The sequence below is a fragment of the Symphalangus syndactylus genome, chromosome X, assembly GCF_028878055.3.
Source record: "Symphalangus syndactylus isolate Jambi chromosome X, NHGRI_mSymSyn1-v2.1_pri, whole genome shotgun sequence".
Classification (NCBI taxonomy): Eukaryota; Metazoa; Chordata; class Mammalia; order Primates; family Hylobatidae; genus Symphalangus; species Symphalangus syndactylus.
The window spans coordinates 131,548,523-131,574,300 of NC_072447.2; the positions used below are offsets into that span (position 1 = coordinate 131,548,523).

Consider the following 25,778-nt stretch of genomic DNA (forward strand, 5'->3'; position numbering starts at 1 on the left):
CCTGAAGCCATATGAAGTGAGGACTTAATGGCTAAGCTACACACAGTGACTGCACTCCAGCCTTTTTACTGGCTGGAGTGCAGTCACTGTATGAAGCTTAGCCACTGTTTCAGACAGAAACAGCCTTTTCATAAAGATTCTTAAACAGAACAGATTTTGGTTTCCGTCTCATTATAATCTGCTATATAAGAATTCCTTCCAAGTCTACCCACTATGCCCCTAACCCCTCCCGCATAGTACCCAGATCAAAGACATAACACTTAATCTTACCCAGGTCATTGCTTTTCACACTAGGAGTTCCTTCAACTCAGTACAATTCAACTTCACTAAATTCTTGCCTTAACACATAGCTTAAATGGACCATAAGATTTCTTTCCCTTCGCATCACGTCCCAGCACCCCAGGCCCTCTTTCTTCCCATGTATACTGCTGGGATTCGCTCTCACTCTGGAAAAATGAATAGCTTAATACAAGGTCTATTCTTACAATCCGAAGTTGGGGTGGAGGTTAGTCTGTAATATATATCCTTGTTGCTAAGGATGGGCCCTCACCTTAACTGTTGGACAATTTATCACCCAAAGTCATGGGGCAATGTTAAATTAGAAACAGTCAGGCTTCTCTCTTTCATATAATTTTAGTCTCATGGATCAGACACAAACATTTTCATGGTGCATATACTATCTGTATCTCACCATTAGCTGATTAAGAAAATTTCAAATTCCTATTTATGTTCCAGTAGAATTAATTAGAGCTCAAGCCTGGGAGGTACAGTAGTAAAGGAGTACACAGAGCCAATCTATGCAAGGAATCAGGAAGAAATTGTGCTGGGGTTTTCTCCATCAGCCCTTTCCTCCTTTTCCTTTGACTTTCCTCATGCCACTGCCCATTTCTTATATCTTTTTCCCTTGCACAGATGCAGTGTCTCCTGCAGTGCTGTTCTTGTGCCCTTGGTTGAATCTCTTCATTTTCCATACTGCTTCTCAGCATTCCAACCCAGCTACTATTAAGTGTTGAGACTGCCTTGACATCAGACCTAAGCAAGCCTAGATCACAGATCAATTCTTGGAAAATAGGTTAAGGATCACCTACTCATAGATAACCACAGCCCATCACATTCACACTTGGCCTCTCACTCATTCTTTTATGTGAATATGTGTAAGTGTATGTATGTTTGCATGCCTGATCTGTCCTATATTCTAAAGTGGAGGAGTACAGTATAGTAAGGTGGTATAGTACAGTGGCTAAGAATGTGGGTTTTTGAGTCAGGCAGACAAGAATTTACATAATGGTGCTGAACTTTCTAGTGATGCAAAAGTAGAGAAGTTACTTAAACTCTCCTCTGAAAATGGGGAAAATAATGATACCAGCCTCAAGTAGTTGCTTTGAGGATTAACTGAGATAATGCATCTAAGAAGATTAGAATCATACTTTGTACGTAGTAGGTTCTCAATAAATAGTAGCTGCACCAAGCTATTCAAGGGTAAGAACTGCACTTATTATAGCAGGCTTCTTCCGAAGTTCAATTCCATATACTCTATAGCAAAGAATAGTTGTGATAGAACCCAGAATGTTAAACTGGAAGAGGCCTTAGGAATCATGCTGTCTGATCCTTTTATTTTCTTATTCAGAAGCTGAGATGCAGAGAAAGAAAAAGACTTGCCTCAGGTCATTTTTGGAGATTGTGACATATACAGCATTAAAACTCAGGACCCATTATTTTTCTCTTTATTTTATTCCAGTTTGCCTCTATGATATAATTTTAAGAACAGCTTTCCTGCATTACCTTTTCCAATACAGCCTGATGGGAAAAGCGAGTGATAGCAAGCCCTATACTATGGAGACCCAGAAGAAGAATGGGGGGAACACATAAAATAAATATATATATATACATATAAATATATACACACACATATATATATGCCTTTTCTATCCATTTGCAGAACAAGCATCTAACATGCAGGACACTTGGCTCCTTTATTATATATATATTATATAACATATATAATAATATATAATCATATTATATATAATATATAACATACAGTGATATATTATATCATATATAATATATTATATCATATAATATATATCATATATAATGTATTATATCATATAATATATTATATCATATATAAATATTATATTATAGCATATACAAATAATATATACTACATCATATATAATATATTATATAATATAATATATTATATCTGATGTAACATTATATATTATGTAATATAATATATTATATCTGATATAACATTATATATCATATAATATAATATATTATATTATGATATAATATTATATATTATATAATATATTATATATCATATATATGATATATGATATAATATAATATATATCATATATCATATATAGCATATAATATTTATATTATATAATATATATAATATATGCTATATATTGTATTTTATATATATTATATATGTTATATATTATATATAATATGCAATATATGTTATATATAATATATTATATGTAATATACAACATATTATATTATATAATATCACTGCATATTATATATTATTATCTATTATATATAATATGATTATATATTATATTATCTATTATATATAATATGATTATATATTATATTATGTATTATGTATAATATGATTATATATTATATTATGTATTATGTATAATATGATTATATATTACATATAATATATATAATATGATATATATTATATATAATATATATAATATATTATATTATATATGATAAATATAAGATATATTATATATGATATAATAAATATAATATATAATAAATATAATATATATATTTCTTATATATAATATATATTTCTTATATCATATATAATATATATATTTCTCATATATAATATATAATATATTTATTATATAATATATAATATATATAATATATAATATATAATATATTTATTATATAATATATAATATATATAATATATAATATATTTATCATGTAATATATAATACATTTATTTATTTATATATATTATATATTATATATAATAAAGGAGCCAAGTGTTATATATTATATATAATATATGTAATATATAACATATATAATTATATAATTATGTATTATATATATAATTAAATATGAAATATATATACAATCATATAAATATATTATACAATACTACATATAATATATATTATATATTATATATAATATATTATATAAATTAGATATATTATATATAATACATTATATATATTATATATATTATATATCACATATAATATATAATATATAATATATATAATCCATATATATTATATATCACATATATATTATATAAATATATAATATGTCATATATATTATATAAATATATAATATGTCATATATATTACATATAATATATAATATATAATATATATTTAATGTTATATATGACATATTACATGATATATAAATATATGTAATAGATAATATGTATTTATATATTATATAATATATATTTATATAATATATAACATGTAAAATATAATATATAAATATACAATGTAATATATAATATACATATTTTATATAACATATATTACATGATATATAACATATATTACATATGATATATAATATATAGCATATACTATATATTACATATATAACATGTTATATATGATATATGTTATATCATATATGTTATATATGATATATAACATATGTTATATCATATATGTTATATATGATATATAACATATGTTATATATGATATATATATAATAGAGAAGTTACTTAAACTCTCCTCTGAAAATGGGGAAAATAATGATACCAGCCTCAAGTAGTTGCTTTGAGGGTTAACTGAGTTAATGCATCTAAGAAGATTAGAATCATACTTTATATGTGGTAGGTTCTCAATGAATAGTAAATATATATAAAAGATATATATATTTTTTATATATATAATAAAGATATATACACATATACCTTTATTATACCATCACAGATACATGCTCACCCAACACATTAACAACAACCAGGCAAAAGAACAAAATGTCCAAAGTTGTAGTGCAATGTAAGTTCACAAAGACTGAGTGGACTGATTCAAAAAACAAGAACAAAAACTTTACAGCCAAGAAAGCTTAACAGAGGATGACTACCTAGAATGGAAAGACGTGAAGACTCTACTCTTGCATTAGCTGTACTAAATAGCTTCCCAAATATTTAAGAATAAGAGGACAACACCTTTTTTTGTTGAGACATAGTCTTGCTTTGTCAGTCAGGCTGGAGTGCAGTGGCACGATCTCGGCTCACTGCAAGCTCTGCCTCCCAGGTTCACGCCATTCTCCTACCTCAGCCTCCCGAGTAGCTGGGACTACAGGTGCCCGCCACCACCCCTGGCTAATTTTTTTGTATTTTTAGTAGAGACGGGGTTTCACTGTGTTAGCCAGGATGGTCTCAATCTCCTGACCTCGGACAACGCCCTTTTTATCCCACCAGAACCTGTTTTAGCCTGATGGGATTCATTTACAAAAAAGACCAAACACATATCTAAATCTCGGTTTCTATGTTCTCTAAAGACAAGCTTTCTGTATCTGTGCAGCTTTCATGAAGCTTCCTAAGTCATCATTCCACACATTTACCGCAAACACCATTACCACAAAAGGCTTTGACAGAAGACATTTAGTTAAAGTGTAATTTCAGCTGCCAAAAATACAATGCAAACTACCCTGGCCAACTTCTCACTCCTGGGGATGATGACTCTCCCCCAGCTTTCCTATAGTGAGGTATCAGACTGACCCTTACCTCAGCAGGCTCAATGGAGAATAGATGGTAGATATCAGTAATGGATCAGTTCCTCTCCTCAGAATGCCCGATCTGTAAGGAAAATGAATTACTGCGTTTTAGTTCACTCAAAATAACCAAGTATGGATCAGTCTTTGATTCTGACTTTACAGATGCACAAATCCTATTGTCTAAGGCCTTAGCAGGACACTGTAATGTTTCAGGTCCGATATGCAAAAGGGAGCTCTGCATAGATTAGCCAAATGTCCATTTATTTACTTACATGGCAGAATTCAAATGACACATCTTCCAAAACAATATGCCCTAGTCAGTCTCCTTCTCAAACACATACTTCACAGTTACTACAGCAGTGTTCTTAGCAGAGCTGCAAAGCAAGAAAAGTTTCTCTACTGGTTTCTTGCATCCATCTTGTAAGTACCCTGTCACCATACCAGAGCATTCAAGGTGCTTCTACTGTCCTGCTGTGATGTCCTACTTGGACTCCAGGCAATGTCTTTAGCCCCACACTCTCCCTGTCTCATGTCACAGCCCAATATCCTTTACTATTTTATTTAATCCAATAAATACATATTGAGCAACTACTCTGGGGAAGCTTGGATGTTGCCCACTATTTGCCCCTCCAGGGAGGAAAATGTTTTAGAATCTTAGGCAAGATGTGCAACTGGAAAGATAGGCAAAAACCAGATTGTGAAGAGCTTTGAATACTAATATTTGAAAGTGCTTGGACTTTACCATTCAGCTGGTGGGCATCTATGGGAGGTTTTAATATAGGAAAATAACTGTAAGATTTAGAAAAATCACAGTGGAGACAGTGTGGAGGACATGGATCTGGTGATTAATACTGAGTAGGGATGCAAAGTACTGTTCCTGGGTATGTCTGTGAGGGTGTTGCAAAAGGAGATTAATATTTGAGTCAGTGGACTGGGAGAAACAGACTCATCCTCAATCTGGGTGGGTACCATCTAATCAGCTGCCAGCACGGCTAGGATAAAAGCAGGCAGAGGAACATGGAAGGACTAGATTGGCTGAGTCTTCTGGCCTCTATCTTTCTCCCATGCTGGATGCTTCCTATCCCCAAATATCAGACTCCAAGTTCTTCAACTTATATACTCTTGGACTTACACCAGTGATTTGTAGGGGATCTTGGGCCTTTGGACACAGACTGAAGGCTGCACTATTGGCTTCCCTATTTTTGAGGTTTCAGGACTCAGACTGGCTTCTTGGCTCCTCAGCTTGCAGACGGCCTACTGTGGGACTTCACCTTGTGATCGTGTGAGTCAATTCTCCTAATAAACTCCCTTTCATATATACATCTATCCTATTAGTTCGGTCCCTCTACAGAACACTGACTAATACAATGGGTGACATTCAGTATGATCATTACAAAGAGCGTAGTCAAGGACCAAAGCCAGGGTTCCTGGAGAAGCACAATCAATGTTCATACCCATGCCAAATCTAAGATCCAGGCCATGAATTGGAAAACAGAGAAACTATCACAGAATCATTCAAAAAAGATATCATTCACTAACCTAAAGTGACCTCTGGCCTCACTTTCTAGTAACGGCAGTTCAAGCAAAGAGTTCAGATCTTTGGTGTGGCTTAATTAGGCACTCTTAGCGAATCAATGAGGCCTTTATTTTTACTCATGAGGTGAGAAAACGGAATAAAGGAAATGAAAAGAAAACAAAATGGACAAATTTGAAGCAGTTTGACAGACAGGAACACATTTGAGAACAACTTCTACTCATATAATCATCCCAATCACTCTTGCTCCCTGAACCTACAAAGAGGTACCTTGGTATTACTGTCCAGTGGGACGTTCCTAGAAAAATTACCACAGATTTTAGAGCCGGCATGTTTTAATTATTTCTCAATTACTCTTTTTTTGTACAAAGTGAAAGAGGGCAACCATCCTAAGGCTTATCATAAATACATCTTTATATCTATGTATTTCAGCAAGTAAGGAACATATGGAACCACTCAAATTTGACAATCAGGACTTATGATGTATCCCAGAGGATAGAGTTGTAGTCATAGGTGTTGCAATGATCTTGTGCTACTATCTTCCTTTGTATGTAGTGTCTGGGTCAGTCATAAATGTGAGAAGTTTAGGTATTTGAGTTGTTTGCTAGGGCTGAAGTAACAAAGTATGGCACTCTGGATGGCTTAACAACAAATTTGTTGCCTTATAGTTCTGAAGGCTAGAAGTCCAAGATAAAACTGTTAACAGTATTGATTCCTTCTATGGACTGAAAGTGAAAATCTGCTTAATGCCTATCTCCTGGCTCTTAGTGGTATGCTGGCAATCTTTGATGCTCCTTGGTTTGTAGATGCATCACCCCAATCTCTGCTTCATAGGCATATGGCTAAGAGCTTCATATGTGTCTGTCTCCATGTCCAAATTTCCCTTTTTCATAAGAAAACAATCACACTGGATTAGCATACACCCTAATGACCTCATCTCAACTTCCTCACCTGCAAAGATTATATTTCCAAATAAGGTCACATTCACAGTTACTGAGCATTAGAACTTGAGCATGTCTCAAGGGGACACAATTCAACCCATAACAGATTTCTCCTAGATTAGTATTGTTACTCATGCACATGTGATTAAAGGATAGGCCAGAATACACGTTGACTCACTGAGTCAGATGAAGAAATGGCATCTATGCATGAGAAAAAAAAAAGCCATGAGTTGTTTATTCTACAATCAAGCATATAATTATTTTCATAATGAATATAAATCTGAAGTAGGTCCAGAATTTAGAGATAGTACATATAAAAGGACAAAACAACCCAAAGACCATAAGAAAGTCTAACTCAGTCTTATTTCATGATACAAACATGTCTCCATTCTTGTAACCAGTGGAAATACAAGCAGCAATGACTCAAAAGTGAAATCTAGTAGCATAGATCAGAGATTACTGAAAAATGGAGATTTGGGTCTAGCCAATTAAATGTGATGTGATCCTGAAAGAGAGGCTGCTTTTTGGTGCTTTGATGTTCATTTAAGATTCACTTTACATACACACAGGCATACACACACACACATATAAATACATATAATACACATATATACTTATGGGAAACATACAGGAGACAGAACTGCATAGTGGTTTAGCACAAGGACTCTGTAGCCACATGGTCTCGGTTTCAATCCAGGCTACAATACTTCCTTGTTGTGTAACCTTAGGCAATTCACTTAACATCCTTGTGCCTTGTTTCCCTTCCTTGTAAAATGGGTATAATTGTAGTACCTTTATCTTGGAGTTTTAATGAGGATTAAGTAACTTAATATATGTAAAGAGCTTATAAAATTCATAGTATGCAGCAATAATTCAATAAATGTTTACATTCGCACATAAATATGTAAAATATATAGATTCATATAAACACATATGTAGTAGAGCCTTGATATTCCCAAAGTATATGTCCAGAGACTTCCACATATAACAAATTTATTAGCAGCTACATTATATAATTTATTTTATAAACAGTTAGAAAATAAAACTTTAGACATTTTATGATTCCATAACAACAGGGCAACAATTGGTTATAAGGCTAGAAAATATATTTGACCACTAAAATAAAATTTATACCGTATAATTTTGTAGTATTAACTAATAACTTACATAAACCTTCAAACCTGAACCAAAGGTGGTGAGGAAGATCAGCTCATATGGTAATCTGGGATTCATGAACAGTAAAAGAAATGCAAATACAAGCTCATGTGTGCCATTCCACTAGAAACAAATATTCCACTTGAAATTAGGTAGCAAAATATCCTTCACCTTTTTATTAGGCTGTCCCATGATTCAGTAAATGCATGGATGACCACCTAGTACATAAATATATCTTTTGGAAGCAATCAGAGGGCTTTTTCTCTCCACCTTCCCAATATTACTATTTTTTTTCTGCCTATATCCAGAGACATAAACTCTCCGAAAACACTTGGTTAGTTCCCACAAGTACCATGTCGTAGGCAAGCATGAAAACAAGATACAGAGAACAGAACTCCAACCTAAAAATCATGGAGTTTACTGAGGAAGATACCAGAAGCAATAACCAAAGACATGATTAAAGAAACCTTTTCTGAATTTGTGAAAAAGGCAATGAAAAGTGACTTGCACTTAGACACACCTTGACCAAAAAGTTGTATTAGGAAGATGAAGAGAAATTTCTACAACCATTCACAGAGAAAATAAAATAGGTTATCTATGAAGCCAAACATTAAGCCAGTTTCAAATATCTTAGACACATACTATGTTCCAAAAGGCAACAGACAGACCAATTTTGACAGAATTTTGAAGGAAAATACTGTGGACTAAGAACTATATACTAATCCAAATTATCTTTCATGTGTAAAGGAACAAAAAAGTCTCAAGTATTCAAAGGCTCATCAGACTCATAGCACTGTACAAAGGCTCAATTGTACTATGCTGTATGATTCCTCAAAATAAATATTTGGACTATTTGACTACTGCCCATGGTATGAATAAATATTAAGGATTCAGAAACAGAGCAGTAACAATATGAAAACACTGATGTCTTCGCTACCACAATCAAAGACCTTAGGGACCAAGCATCAACACTAGCAATGCAGTAAAGTATGGTAGAAAGGATATTGGACTGATTGGGAAATGACCTGTGTTGGAACCTCAACTCTATCACGATATTATTTGATTGCAAGTATCAGTAACCTGGCTCAAACTATGTTCATATACCTATTCATATTTATATTTACATTAAGCTAGCTTAAGCTACTTTGAGCTAGATTACTTTCCATGAAACCGCTCTGAGTCTTAGCTTCTTATTTCATAAAATAACAATAACAACAACAATGATATCTACATCATTGGCTTACAGTGAGGGAAATAACTAATGTAAGGATATAGAGGCACAATATAATTTTAAGAAATTGTCATAAGTCAGCTATAGTGCTTGTTTTAAATTCTCAGGCTAAAGTGATACCAAGGTTTGTAGTGCGTCCTGTTGAAACAATCTAATTCATGTCATTTGGTGCCTTACTTCTCTACAATTCTTGTTAAAACAGCATGTCACATCAGACAACATAGTCCTCTTTACACACCGTAAACTAGAAGCCCTAGATTTATTCAGGTGTTTATATGCACCTCATAGTTCTTCAGAAAAGGAAATCTTTTGTCTGATTTACAAGATCCTCCAAAATCAAACTATCTTATATATCTACTCTTATTTCTGATTAGCTTTAATAAACTTTCATTCTAGCCTTGGTTTCTTCATGTAGAAGATGATTCTCACATTTAGATAAGAATATATGTGAATTACTATCTGATTCTCTCCCTGTCCCTAAGTCACACTCTATCCTTCTATACATTTCACCTTTGCTATCGCAAATTTCCTGATTTTTTAAAACTCCATTTTAAGCTGAAAATTTAAATAACACAATCACATTATTTATAATATAATCATATTCTCATATTGATTTTATTATACAATTTTGTACTGGATAATTCATTGTTTCATGTGTATTTGTATCACATTCAATGTGACACAAATCCATATAAAGTGTAATTTCCTCAGCAAGAAAAACATATTCTTCATGAAGAGTTGTAAATGATGTGAGAAAATGCTTATTATTTGGTGTTGAATGAAAAAGAGCTGGACAAAAGTTGTATATATACAGTGTGATCTCAACTATACAAAAATGGATAGAAAGACAAATAGAAGCAAATATGCTAAAATAATGATACTGTTTTCCTCTGAATGGTAAAGTTATAGGTGACTGCTGTTTTCTGCCTTAAATTTGTCTATTTTACTTTTTAAAATATGGGTATGTACCTTTATACTCAGGAAAAAAGATGCTTAACACACATTTTAATTCTTCATCTAAAATTTACCCATGGTGAAGATCTGCTCAAGCAAATACTTTAGTGATTCCTTTAACAGTTGCATTATAGACAGGTTTGAACAGTTTCCTGGCTTTCTCTCAAATCACATTTCCATTAAGAATTACATGTTTCCTGTGCATATTCTCAAACCTCATATTAATCACCTCTGTTGGTTAGGATACTTTTGATTTCTGGTGAGAAAAATAAAAAAGAAAAAACCCTGACTCAAAATCTAAACTGTCTCGACACAATAAGGTATCAATGGGTTTATAGGACAAAGATACCCAAAGTAGGGCTTACTTTGGACTAAGTTTGACCCAGAAATTTAAGATAATTTATCAGGTTTCCAGCTCTGTTTTCATGCAAATTTCTCATGCTTTCTCCTCTACCCTCAAACTTTGTCTTCAGGCTAGCTCTCCTCCTGGTGTCAAAAATGGCTGCAATAATAATCCCAAGTTGAATTTTCAGAATAGTAAATCCAGTGGAAAAGAGAGGCTTCACCCAGCTTCCCCAGTAAAACTCCTAAGGTTCATTATGATTATACTGGATTATATCATGTGCCTAACTATGTCCCAATTATTAGATGAGTGCCATACCCGGATTGGTTTAGGCCAATCTGTACTCACCATAAACTGAATGTAGAATAAATTTTATATAAATTGAATGGTTAAAAATATGAGAGGGCATGGAAAGGATAATTTCTAAAGGAATTTCATAGTATTGTTATATGAAAGAGATAATAGATGCTAGAAAGCAAAGCTAGGTATCCACTATGCCACTGTTTTTTAGCATACAATAATTTTTCTCTCTTTCTTGATGAACATTTTTGCACTGGTGGAAACAATAATTTCAGGAGTGAAATTTTCTTAGTTCCACATCAGCATAAGGGGTGAATTATTCACATCATACATTGAGCTAACATATAATGTGATGCTTTATTTTTTAATTTACCAAAAAACTATTGTCCAATCAAGAACCATCACTTTCTTCACTTTCATCTGTCTTTTTGCCATATATTTCTAGCAATAACAGCATGAGTTTTTTCACTTTAAATAATGATTTCTAAAAAAAGCTATTAATACTGTATATAATGACTATGTAATTCATTAGTTAAGGACTCACATATATTTTCATCATAGAACATGTGATTTAAATTGTTGCTTCAGCAAAATAAAAAAAGTCACTAAACGTAATGACTTTTAGGATGATCCATCAATGATCAAAACTCAGAACACTGTAATCACCTACAATACTTCCAATTAAACCATATGAAATTAATAATATTTGACCATTTTTGATCTGTAAGAAGGCATTTCACATGGCTCAGCCTAAAATACAAACACGTATCTGCACACATATATAATTCCATGTGTATGCACATGCATATACACATGCATGCTGGTACTTAGGAATACAGTAATATAGTTTGGAAAGCTATAAATGCCAATTTGATCATTTCATAGTTTATGCCATGACTGATGAAAAAGGAAAGAATGTATATGTTCATGGATATACAGAAGAAATGATGCAGTGCAATCCTTTTTATACTTGATAACGAAGCTTTGGTGCTTTTGTACTTGGTCTTCTTATCTTCCTCTAAATTCAAATCTGCCAAAGCACTTCTTGTTTTTTTTTTTTTTTTTCAATGCACTCACTGAGTGATCCTAAATAATCTCTACTAACATCCTCAATTTCCTTCCCTGTCAAAGCAGATAGGCAGTCAGCAGCTGATGACTAGGTGACTCTGATCCCAGCAACAGAATGACAAATCTAGTTTTCTGAGAACGGACAAGCTGATAGAAAGGAATAATTCACATCTGTCCACTGGAAACAAAAAGAAATTACCAACACATTTCCCAAAGCTGTTCAGCTATTAATGATCTAAACAGAATCTGACCTGAATGAGAAAGATATATTCAACCAAGTATTTTTAGATATTTTGCCTGAAAAACACTACAGCAAAAGTATTTATTGCTTCGGTGTCTGGTTTCTGTTTTGGTGATTCAGTTTATCCTAGCCCACAATTTTCTTATTTCCCCTGTCCTTAGAATCAAAAGCTGGCTAAGTAGGTGTAAAAAGGGATAATTTCTTTGCAAAATTATTTAACAAATACAGTAATCAAATGATCTAGGTAAGAACTAGTTTTTTACTCATCTTTTCAAGATCTCAAGCAGCCCCAAACTTTAGTGAGCTGCCTTCCTTTCAGAACAGTCCAAAGGAAGAAGTCCCTCTCCAAATTCTTACAGTTTTGAGCCTTCCCTTTAGACTAGCTGTGACTTCTAAGGAGTATCATGGGAAAGACAGGCACCATCCCGGCTACAATATCTTGGGAAACTTTAATGACCACATGATGCCTGCCAGCATCAAAGGAGTAGGCAATGTAGAACTTCACATCCTATTCAAATAGACAACATTTACAGATGTTTATGTAGGCTGTCCTCTTTTGCATATTAAAAATGTTTCCTGGTCCTCTCCTAGTACATCATTCCCTCTTCCAATTACCATAAAAATCAATATATCATATAAAGCTGCATGAATTTTATCTGGAGTGATGAAAATAAGCACACCTTGATTGCAACATTCATTCAATTTTAGTGATATTTTAACCAAATCACAGCTGTGACTGATATTTTGACTTAACCACTGCTAAAACTTCACAGAGATAATATAAATATCTGATTATTGGTCTCCTTTGCTTTATTGAGCTAAAACCACTGCAAATCTATGATTGAAATTTATGTTTTTTTTTTCTGTTTTAAGAGTTGTTTGAAAATTACTTCCTCTGATTAGAGACTAGACACTTAAAGAAATTGTTTATTGCTTAAATAAGATTTTCACAACTTCAAGTATTACAGGCAAGTTTTAAAACATTAGTAAAGTAAATAAAGATGATGGTGTGATTTTTAACATCTCTACGATCCAGGTAAAGATGAAAATACTTAAAGAAAAATTGAGGAGAGGGATTATATTGTACTTTATCAAAACTGACAAGGAAACGTCTGATTGAAATAACAGTAAATATCCCACTTGTAGTGGCAGACCAAAACTATATCACAGGATTTCTTTTCCTAGCTAAACAAATAAATTAACAAAAGAAATTTCATAGCAGCATCAATACAGAGACAACAAAACAAACGTTATAAATTTTGAAACGTGGTAGCCATTGAACTAAAGAAAACATTATAGCTTAGGATTGTCTTGGCTACACGGGCTCTTTTTTGGTTCCATATGAAATTTAAAGTGTTTTTTTTTTCAAATTCTGTGAAGAAAGTCAGTGGTAGCTTGATGGGGATAGCACTGAATCTATAAATTATTTTGGGCAGTATGGCCATTTTCACGATATTGATTTTTCCTATTTATGAGCATGGAATTTTTTTCCATTTGTTTGTGTCCTCCCTGATTTCCTTGAGCAGTGGTTGGTAGTTCTCCCTGAAGAGGTCCTTCACATCCCTTGTAAGTAGTATTCCTAGGTATTTTATTCTCTTTGTAGTAATTGTGAATGGGAGTTCACTCATGATTTGGCTGTTTGTCTATTATTGTTGTATAGGAATGCTTGTGTTTTTGCACATTGATTTTGTATCCTGAGATTTTGCTGAAGTTGCTTATCAGCTTAAGGAGATTTTGGGCTGAGACAATGGGGTTTTCTAAATATACAATCATGTCATCTAAAAACAGAAAGTTTGACTTCTTCTCTTCCTATTTGAATACCCTTTATTTCTTTCTCTTGCCTGATTGCTGGAGGCATCATGCTACCTGACTTCAAACTATACTACAAAGCTACAGTAACCAGAACAGCATGGTACTGGTACCAAAACAGATATATAGACCAATAGAACAGGACAGAGGCCTCAGAAATAATGCCACACATCTACAATCATCTGATTTTTACAAACCTGACAAAAACAGGCAATGGGGAAAGGATTCCCTTATTGGGAAAACTGGCTAGCCATATGCAGAAAACTGAAACTGGACCCCTTCCTTACACCTTTTACAAAAATTAACTCAAGATGGATTAAAGACTTAAATGTAAGACCTAAAACCATAATAACCCTAGAAGAAAACCTAGGCAATACCATTCAGGACACAGGCATGGGCAAATACTTCATGTCTAAAACACTAAAAGCTATGGCAACAAAAGCCAAAATTGACAAATGGAAACTTATTAAACTAAACAGCTTCTGCACAGCAAAAGAAATTATCATCAGAGTGAACAGGCATCCTACAGAATGGGAGAAAATTTTTGCAATCTATCCATTTAACAAAGGGCTAATATCCAGAATCTATAAGGAACTTAAATAAATTTACAAGAAAAAAAACCCCATAAAAAAGTGGGCAAAGGATATGAACAGACACTTCTCAAAAGAAGACATTTATGCAGCCAACAAGCATATGAAAAAAAGCTCATCATCACTGGTCATTAGAGAAATGCAAATCAAAACCACAACGAGATACCATTTCACGCCAGTTACAACGGCAATCATTAAAATTTCAGGAAACAACAGATGCTGGAGAGGATGTAAAGAAATAGGAAGCTTTTACACTATTGGTGGGAGTGTAAATCAGTTCAACCATTGCGTAAGACAATGTGGCGATTCCTCAAAGAACCAGAAATACCATTTGACCCAGCAATCCCATTACTGTGTATATACCCAAAGGATTATAAATCATTCTACTATAAAGACACATGCACACGTATGTTTACTGCAGCACTCCTCACAATGAGAAAGACTTGGAACCAACCCAAATGCCCATCAATGATAGACTGGATAAAGAAAATGTGGCACATACACACTATGGAATACTATACAGCCATAAAAAAGGATGAGTTCATGTCCTTTGCAGGGACATGGATGAAGCTGGAAACCATCATTTTCAGCAAACTTACACAGGAACAAAAAACCAAACACTGCATGTTCTCACTCATAAGTGGGAGTTGAACAATGAGAACATGTAGACACAGGGAGGGGAACATCACACACTGGGGCCTGTTGGGTGGTAAGGGGTTAGGGGAGGGATAGCATTAGGAGAAATACCTAATGTAGATGATGGGTTGATGGGTGCAGCAAACTACCATGGCACGTGTATACCTATGTAACAAACCTGCATGTTCTGTACATGTATCCCAGAACTATAATAAAAAAATAAAGCATTATAGCATGACTCTGTGAAGCTTGCAAAAAAATCCATTCTCAGTAAGATGGCAGATAAACAAAATCCAGACTATTTTCATGAATAAACTCCAATCTGAAGAAATGTGGGTTGGCGAATCCTAGATAACAGTCAATGTAAAATCTGCAAGAGTAGGATTCCATACCTACCATCATTAAGAATACACCTAATGCTAAATGACAAGTTAATGGGTACAGGAAATCAACATGGCACATGGATACATATGTAACAAACCTGCACATTGTGCACATGTACCCTAAAACCTAAATTGTAATTAAAAAAAAAAAAAAGAATACAGCACATGTAATCAAGAACTCAACACAGACAGGAAAACCTTGAGCACATGTAATCAAGAACTCAACACAGACAGGAAAACCTTGTAATTTTCCAGGGTTCCATGATGAAGTCTAGGATTGATCTAAAGCCCAAGTATATCCTGACAGAGGACTATGATATATTCCCCAAGTTGGTGAACTGGGTACAGATATAGGATATACTATAACATCATAAAACAAACAGCAGAATCTAGGCCATCCACACTTTTATATCCCAGCAGTAGTGGAGTTCTTCATCCTTTACCTACCTAAATCTTCCATGCTGCACTTCTCAAAATATACTTGGGGATAAGAACAATATATACTTGGAAGACAAAGAAGAAAGTTTTAAATACAATAGGAAAGGAATGAAACACTGTCCATTTGCCTTGTATAGGAGTAAATGAAACATATGGACAGAGTTTACCAAGCTCATTATGAGCAATATAAAAAGGAATAGCATAGAAATGACAAAATCTCCTTTTAAAATGACAAATGAAAGTAATACAACAAGTGTAGCAGACAGTGTTAGTGCTCCTCCCAGATTCCCTCAAGTCCTTTTTTACACGTTTTTGTGTGTCCTTGGTTTTGATGTGAATTTGCTTCCAACAACCAGAATAATAAAACTTGGAAGTCAAAATTACTCATTGGTCCATGGACTGCAGAATGGGTATTGTATTAGTGGGCATGAAAACATTAATCTCTTTGTACATGTCCATTCGAGTTCTTGAGTGGCTAGGAGCATTCTCAATGAGCAGTAATATTTTGAAAGAAATCTTTTCTTCTGGGCAGTAAGTCTCAGCAGTGAGCTTAAAATATCCAGTACACCATGTTATAAACAGATGTGCTGCCATCCAGGCTTTGTTTTACTTGTAGAACATAGATTCTTAAGGACCCATAGAGTCAGCCTGTCCTTGGAAGCTTTGAAGCTAGGCATTGACTTATACTCTTTAGCTATGAAAGTCTTAGTTGGCATCCTCCAATAGAAGGCTGTTTAGCATGCATACAAATATGTTGTATAGGGCAGCCATCTTATCAATTTTCTTAACTACATCTTCTGGATAACTTGCTGCAGATTATACATCAGTACTTGATGCTTCACATTGCACTTTTATGTTACAAAGAAAGCTTCTTTCCTTAAACTTCATGAACCAACTTCTGCTAGCTTACAACTTTTCTTCTGCAGCTTTCTCACCTCTTTCAGCCTTCATAGAATGGAAGAAAGTTAAGATATTGTTCTGAAGTAGGTTTTGGCTTAAGGAAATATTGTGACTGATTTGATCTTCTACCTAGACCACAAAAACTTTCTCCATATAGGTAACAAGGCTGTTTCACTGTCTTATTATTCATGTATTAAGTGGAATGGCATTTTTACTTCAAAACTTTCAGAGATACAATCGGTGGAGCAGTCAGAACACACATAACATTTATTGATTAAATTTGCTGCATTATATTGGATGGTTCATGGCACCCCAAAACAATTAAAATAGTAAGATGAAAGATCACTGATATAAGATTACTATAATATTAACAGATATAATAATAATAATAAAGTTTAAAATATTATGAGAATTATCAAAATGTGACACAGAGATATGGAGTATATGCTGTTGGAAAATGGTGTTTGTAGGTTTGTTAGATGAAGGATTGCCACAGACATTTAAAAAATCTTCATTTATTTGTTGGTATAAATTTAAGGGACACAAGGGCAGTTTTGTTATATGCATGTATTACAGAGTCATGAAGTCTGAGCTTTTAATGTAAGCATCACCTGAATAATGTACATTGTACCCATTAAGTAATTTCTTACCCCTCACCACACCCTCCCTCCCAAATTTTTGAGTCTCCAATGTCTACTATTCCACTCTATGTCAATGTGTACATAACATTTAGCTCTCACTTATAAGTGACAATATATGGTACTTGACTTTCTGTTTTTGAGTTATTTCACTTAAGATAATGGCCTCCAGTTTCATCCATATTGCTGCAAAAGACATGATTTCATTCTTTTTATGGCCGAGTAGTATTCTGTTGTGTATATATGCCACATTTTCTTTATCCAGTCATCTGTTGATGGTCACTCAGATGGATTCCTTATCTTTGCTATTGTGAATAGTGTTGCAAAAACTATGCAAGTGCAGGTATGTTTTCCAATATGATTTATTTTCCCTTGAGTAGACACCCAGTAGTAGGACTGCTGGATCAAATGGTAGTTCTATCTTTAGTTCTTTGAGAAATGTCCATACTGTTTTCCATAGAGGTTGTACTAATTTACATTCTTAGCAAGAGTGTGTATGTGCTCCCTTTTCTCCATGTCCTCACCAACATTTGTGTTTTTTTGACTTTTTATAAAAGCCGTTCTGACAGGTATAAAATGATATCTCACTGTGGTTTTACTTGCATTTCTCTGATAATTAGTGGTATTGAGCATTTTTTCACATGCTTTTTGGACATTTGTATGACTTCCTTTGAAAACTTTCAGTTAGAATGGCCATCATTAAAAAGTCAGGAAACAACAGGTGCTGGAGAGGATGTGGAGAAATAGGAACACTTTTACACTGTTGGTGGGACTATAAACTAGTTCAACCATTGTGGAATTCAGTGTGGCAATTCCTCAGGGATCTAGAACTAGAAATACCATTTGACCCAGCCATCCCATTACTGGGTATATACCCAAAGGACTAGAAATCATGCTGCTATAAAGATACATGCACACATATGTTTATTGTGGCACTATTCACAATAGCAAAGACTTGGAACCAACCCAAATGTCCAACAACGATAGACTGGATTAAGAAAATGTGGCACATATACACCGTGGAATACTATGCAGCCATAAAAAATGATGAGTTCATGTCCTTTGTAGGGACATGGATGAAACTGGAAAACATCATTCTCTGTAAACTATCACAAGGACAAAAAACCAAACACCGCATGTTCTCACTCATAGGTGGGAATTGAACAATGAGAACTCATGGACACAGGAAGGGGAACATCACACTTCGGGGACTGTTGTGGGGTGGGGGCAGGGGGGAGGGACAGCATTAGGAGATATACCTAATGCTAAATGACGAGTTAACGGGTGCAGCAAACCAACATGGCACATGGATACATATGTAACAAACCTGCACATTGTGCACATGTACCCTAAAATCTAAAGTATAATAATAAAAGAAAAGAAAAGAAAAGAAAACTTTCTATTCATGTCCTTTGCCCACTTTTTTTAACTTTTATTTTAAGTTCAGGGGTTCATGTGCAGGTTTACATAGGTAAACTTGTGTCATGGGGTTTTGTTGTACAGATTATTTCAACATCCAAGTATTAAGCCTAGTACCCATTAGTTATTTTTCCTGATCCTCTCTCTCATTCCACTCTCCTCCCTCCAAAAGGTCCCAGTGTGTGTTGTTCCCCTCTATGTGTTCATGTGTTCTCATCATTTAGCTCCCACTTATAAGTGAGAACATGTGGTATTTGGTTTTCTGTTCCTATGTTAATTTGCTGAGGATAATGACCCAATTTTTGATCTGGTTCCTCGGGGGTTCCTGTTTTTGAGTTGTTTGAATTCCTTGTAGACTCTGGATATTAGTCTTCTATTGGATGCACATTTTGCAAATATTTTCACCCAATCTGCAGGTTGTCTGTTCACTCTTCTGATTATTTATTTTGCTGTAGAACCCTTTCCATTTAATTAAGTCCCATTTGTCTATTTTTGTTTTTGTTGCTTGTGCTTTTGAGGTCTTAGTCATAAATTCTTTATTTAGACCAATGTCCAGTAGTGTTTTCCATTGCTATTTGCTGACGATAATGATCCTATATCTAGAAAACCCTAAAGACACTTCCAAAAACATCTCTTAGATTTCATAATGAATTCAGTAAAGTTTAAGAATACAAAATCTATATATGAAAATCAGTAGCATTTCTATACACCAATAATAATCAAGTTGAGAAGCAAATCAAGAATGCAATCTCATTTTCAATAACTATAAAAAATAAAATATCTAGGAACATATTTCACCAAGGAATTACAAGATCTCTAACCGGATAACTACAAGACACTGATGAAAGAGATTTTAGATGACACAAACAAATGGAAAAACACCCCATGCTCATTGATCAGAAGAAATAATATCATGAAAATGGTCATACTGCTCAAAGCAATATACAGATTCAAGGCAATCCCTATCAAAATACCATCATTTTTCACAGAATTAAAAAAAAATCCTAAAATTCAGATGAAACAAAAAAAAGCCCACATAATCAAAGTAATCATAAGTGAAAAGAGCAAAGCTGGAGGCATCACAATCCCTGATGTCAAATTATACTACAAGGCTATAGTAGCCAAAACAGCATGGTACTGGTATCAAAATAGACATATAAATTAATGGAATACAATAGATATCCAAGAAATAAATTCACATATCTACAGCCAAGCAATCTTTGACAAAGTCAACAAAAACATACACTGGGAAAAGGATACCCTTTTCAGTAAACGGTGCTGAAAAATTTGGATTACCATATGCAGAAGAATGAAACTCAAACCCTCTCTCTCACCACACACAAAAATCAACTCAAGATTGATTAAATACTTAAATTTGACCTGAAACTATAAAAATACTACAATAAAACCTAGAGAAAATTTTCCTGGACATTGGTCTAGGCAAACTTTTAACTTGTAAAAATACAGTGTCTGCAAAGTACAATAAAATAAAGTTCAATAAAATGAGGTATGCCTGTATTTCTGTCCTTCCTCACACCCCAATCAATTTGGATTTTAACCAACAACTGACGCATGGAAAGAGTACGAAAAGCTTTTTCCTTGACTTGATATGAGGCAACGCTTAGGTGTAATGTTCATTTCAGAATCATCATTCAGATTCAGTCCGAAGCAACCCTCTGGGGCTTTGGCTAAGACACATTTTTGCATGGCTTTTCCCCTTCCCCATATTAATTCCCCTGGGATTTCTCTGGACATATTTCCCTCTTTAGTAAAATACTCAAGTATCCTGTGATTGGTGGCTTCTGGAGTTCCCAACTTAAGACATGCAAAGAAGTTTAAATAATCCAGTGTAAAAAAAGACGTATCCCAAAAAAAAAAAAAAAAATCCCATAAGTACTTTATGCAATGGAAGAATTTAATAAAAACATAATTTCAGTAAAATAAGATTTTAGAGACAAGAAAATAAAACACAATATTGTAATGACAAGGAAAATTATTGAAATAAAAAAGCAAACCAAAGATCAAAACACCATTACAGAACTAATAAACATTGATATTCATAATACGGACAAGATATGAATTAAAATCTAATTAATGAAAAAGAGTAAGTACCTGAGATAATCACAGGAAATCCAGGAAAAAGAAAAATAATAAAGCAATCAGAGGTAAGATTATGGGTATGTATACATATGTGTGCATTAGGCAAAGACAATCTAATCAGGAAGACTAAAATACACACAGACATGCATGTGTGCACACACACACACACATCCTTTTACAAGACAATCCCTCTGAATAAAGAACTGACATGACAGAATAAGATAGCATACCATGTTTTATGAAAATTAATAGAAAAATTGATACAGGAGACTCAAATCAAGGCATAGTCTGGTTGAGTCATAGAATTTCAATGTTAAAAAGGGAATATTTTTGCATTTAGGCATTAAACAGATTATGTACATGAGGAAAGATTTGGTTGATATCAGAATTCTCCACAGCAATATTCAATAACAGAAGATGGTAAAGTAATATCTACTAAGTTCTGTGTGGAATAAAGGGTGAGCTAAGTATATGAAACCTAGCCAAATTGCTGAGCAGAATAAAGGCTACAGAGAGTCTCAAGCAGGCATGAGCTTAGAGATCACAGCAACTATTTGTTTTTCTTTTAAAAAAGTACTTGAGAATAAAATATCATTAAATAAAGATGAATAAGATTAAATATATCAGGAATGTAGACACTGTGGTAAAAGTATTGCTGGTGAAAATTAAGTGAGTAACAGAACTAAGACTAAAAACTATGGAAATTATTGTTACAGAGTTCAATTTTTAAGGGGATTTCAGTCTAGAAAACTTGGTTGAATCACAGTCATAATAATCAAGGTACCAAACTTGTCTGGGAGCAGGACATGGGAGAAATTCCTTCTCATAATGACTTATGTTGAAAATCTTAAATTCACAATCATAACACTATGGTGCCCCTCAAGCTTCTGTAGTTAGCAGAGAATCATTTTGCATATGTCTATCCTTTCTTCAGTTCATTAAATGCCATATGTGAGATTATAGTATAGTTAATGAATAAGAACTTCAAAAATTATGTAATCCATGTTACGCTGACCCTTGTTTACACCTGATTATGTAGGATTTTAGTAAATATTGGTTGGATTCTTCCTCTAACATCTCCTCCTCCCTTTCTCAAAAATAATTGTATATTCATAGTGATTTTGTAGCCAAAAATAGAATAGGTTCTTTTGTATCAATGTTTTTGATATTCACAGTAATTCCATAATTTACAGATAAAACAGACTCAGAGAGGTTAAGTGAGAAAGAGGCAGGAAACCAGATTCAAATCCAATGTCTTCTATTATGAAATATTCTGTCTCCTTTGAAGCTCTGGGTATCAGGCTTTGAATAAAAAGAATCTATTGCAAATGCTCTTTCCTACATGTCTTCTACTTACTTCCCAGTGCCACCAATGAAACTCTCTTAATTCTGAATTTCCAGTACATATTAAGTCACCATGTACATTGTCTGAGTATATCAGAGATATCAATGGGGCCATGCTGAAGTACAGAAAAATAGAAGACAAAATGAGTAGGCCACAGAAACTGTGGCCATTATTAAACTGAGTCAACTATGAAGTTTTGCTTTCTTCCTCTGACTACAACTTCAGATTCTGTGATGGTAAAATTGGCAAAATAGAAATTTAGGAAGTTACCACCTGTATGTGTGTTCATGGAGTGTAAGTTGCATGTTCGTTTGTGCATGTGCATATGTATATGACACGTGTGTTTTGCAGGCAGGGAATGTATTGGACCACATGGCTATATTTTTATTTGAGATTTTTCTTAATGATCACCAAGTAGGAGGTGATTTGATTAAATGGGCAATATCTGTGGTCAACTATATGCCACAGATATTGTACTAAAACCCCAGATTTCTCAGGCTTACTGTTAATTTAGCCATGCAACTTACCATAAAGGAAGCAGTATCCACTTGTTTTTTCTCACTCTGAAAGTTCAGAAATGAGAAAAGGTGATTCCAAAAAGAGAAATGCAGACACACTTAAGCTGGAGCCAGGAAAGAGAAAAAGTCATTCTCCTCTAATTAACTCTTCTTCACCCTATCAGGACAGAGAATAGTATTTTCTCATCCTTTATGTCTAGCTGAAGCATGAGAAGGTGACACAAGACTATTCACCAGCTCTAGAGAAGAGAGGTACAAGATTAGAAGATTACAGCACAATATTGTAACCCAGGAAACAGACCATAGCCTGCAGTTAAGAGCCTAGAGGAGACTGATGTTTGAAATTCAAGCTATTGAGTCAGAAACACTTCCTGTCATATTGTCTCCATCCTCCAATTTGTTATAAGCATGGTATAAGTCTTTTGAAAATGCATCAACCTCACTGCTGCCTAAAAAGTGTCATGGCAGAGCAGCTAAGTATCTATATACAGTGTTCCATTCCAGTGGATTGTCACTGGAAAACCCATTTGTTCTAAATATCTTTGCTTCCCCTCTCCCAGTCCAGTCAGTCTTGATGCATGAATTTAACCACATCCAAACCAATATGTTATACTTTTATTTTTCATGTCATGCACATTTTATCAGGGTTAAGGCATTATGTTACCTGAGATTGGTAATATCCTAGCTAGCTAACTTAATTGTAGAAACTAATTTACCTTTCACATGGCAGAGAGCAGAAACTCAAGTTGCTATTTGTTGCCCTGAAAGAATTAGCCTAAGGGAATATACAAACTATGGAACCCTGCCTAGTCCAAGTGGGACAATACAAGGAGGTCCCTAGAGTTTCAAAATTGGTATGAGAGGTCTGGTCTACTTGTAGGATGACGTGGGAGAAGGAAAAGCCCTGACAGCAACTAAGGGGGTACTGAAAAGTTTCTGTTGCCCCATCTGTAATGAGAGGTGTGGTAGGAAGGGTACATAAGAATTAGGAAGATATATAAATAATTAGTATATTGTAAGTGTGAGGAAGATGGAGAACAGTAAAGTTGCTGAGGCAATTTTAACACAGATTTAACCCACAGTGAGTATATTAAATAAACACATCCTCTAGGTGAACATGGAAGTGAATCCCATATGAATATCTCCCTATTGGAAAGGTTCAAGAAGTATTTCTGGGAGGGTATTAAACTCCAAGCAAGATGTGGAGACTGTAAGACAGCAGCACCAGGTTAATATAAATAAGATTCCACTGAATTCAATTGTGTTAAGAAGGAAGAATATGTATTTACAAGTGCAAGACTACTTTATTTGTTGAGAAATGACTAGAAATGATAAAGGTAGCAGAAGACCAGAGGTGGGTAAGTAGCTTGATTTTCAAAACCAAAAAAAATTGTATTCTAGAATTAAAACCCAGAGATAAATGGTGATTTCCAACAAAATTCAAGAAATGATAATTAAGCAGATGGCTTTTAGGCATTTATGAAAACAGCCAATATCAGTTCACTAAAAATTCATATTCATTTCTTTTTTCTATAGTGTTACATAACTGGCAGCTTACAATTAGAGTTCATATATATTACAAAAAGGGATGTGATAACTCTGGCAACTACATAGAATGATGATAACTGGATTCACCTAAATAGATACTTATAGAGATTTATAAAGTTGGATCACCATTGCCAGAGAAGGCACCCCAAAGAATAAATCAGTGACAACCTAGATGAACAGGTTTTTGTCACAGGTCTTATTCACTCTATCAGTAACTTGGAGGAGTCCCAGAAAGTTCACTGATTGAACACATTTACAGATTAACAAAAGCAGGAGCAGACAGTTAACATGACAAAATCATGATTCAAAAACATCTCAACAGATGGAAATAGTAGATCAAATGATATTATATAGATATATATAATAAATAGTTCTGCACTTGGGAAGAAAAAACCTGCTCAAATGGAGGAGTAGGGAGCCTAATCGCCCCCCCCCCCGACTCTCTGGCGTGGTCAAGCCAACCCAGAATAAGGTATTTGGATGTAGGCTTCACATTTTTAGACGGATATTGACAACTAGGAGAAAATTCAAAGGACAGGACTAAGTATCTTCAAAACCATGACATTTAAAAAATATCAGTAAACCTGACAATGTCTAAGTGGCAAAAGCAAATAAAAAAAATGGAGGCAGAAGTTGAGAAATTATGGCAGTTACCCTTTGAAGAACTATCACGTGGGAGAAAATATAAACTTAATTTGCGCGTGCCCTGGAGGATGGTTAAAAGGAGACAAATTTAGTTCAACGTAAGAAGGTTCATCAACAGAATGGAATGGGTTGCCTCGAATAATATTGAGCTCCTTCGCTCTGTAAACATTTAAGCTGACCAAATACCTAACAAAAATATAATAGTGTATATTTCTCTGTTGCTCATGCCTGTAATTCCAGCACTTTGGGAGGCCAAGGAGGGCAGATCACCTGAGGTCTGG

At 34.1% G+C, this 25,778-nt stretch overlaps 1 long non-coding RNA gene across 1 annotated transcript in view; it reads right to left on the reverse strand.

Annotated features, from left to right (window-relative positions):
* Positions 1–25,778, reverse strand: part of LOC134736046 (uncharacterized) — a 310,045-nt gene that overhangs the window by 145,320 nt on the left and 138,947 nt on the right. The window contains exon 3 of the long non-coding RNA XR_010119747.1: positions 4,772–4,843. This is a non-coding gene — a long non-coding RNA (uncharacterized lncRNA). The remainder of the gene's footprint in view (positions 1–4,771; positions 4,844–25,778) is intronic.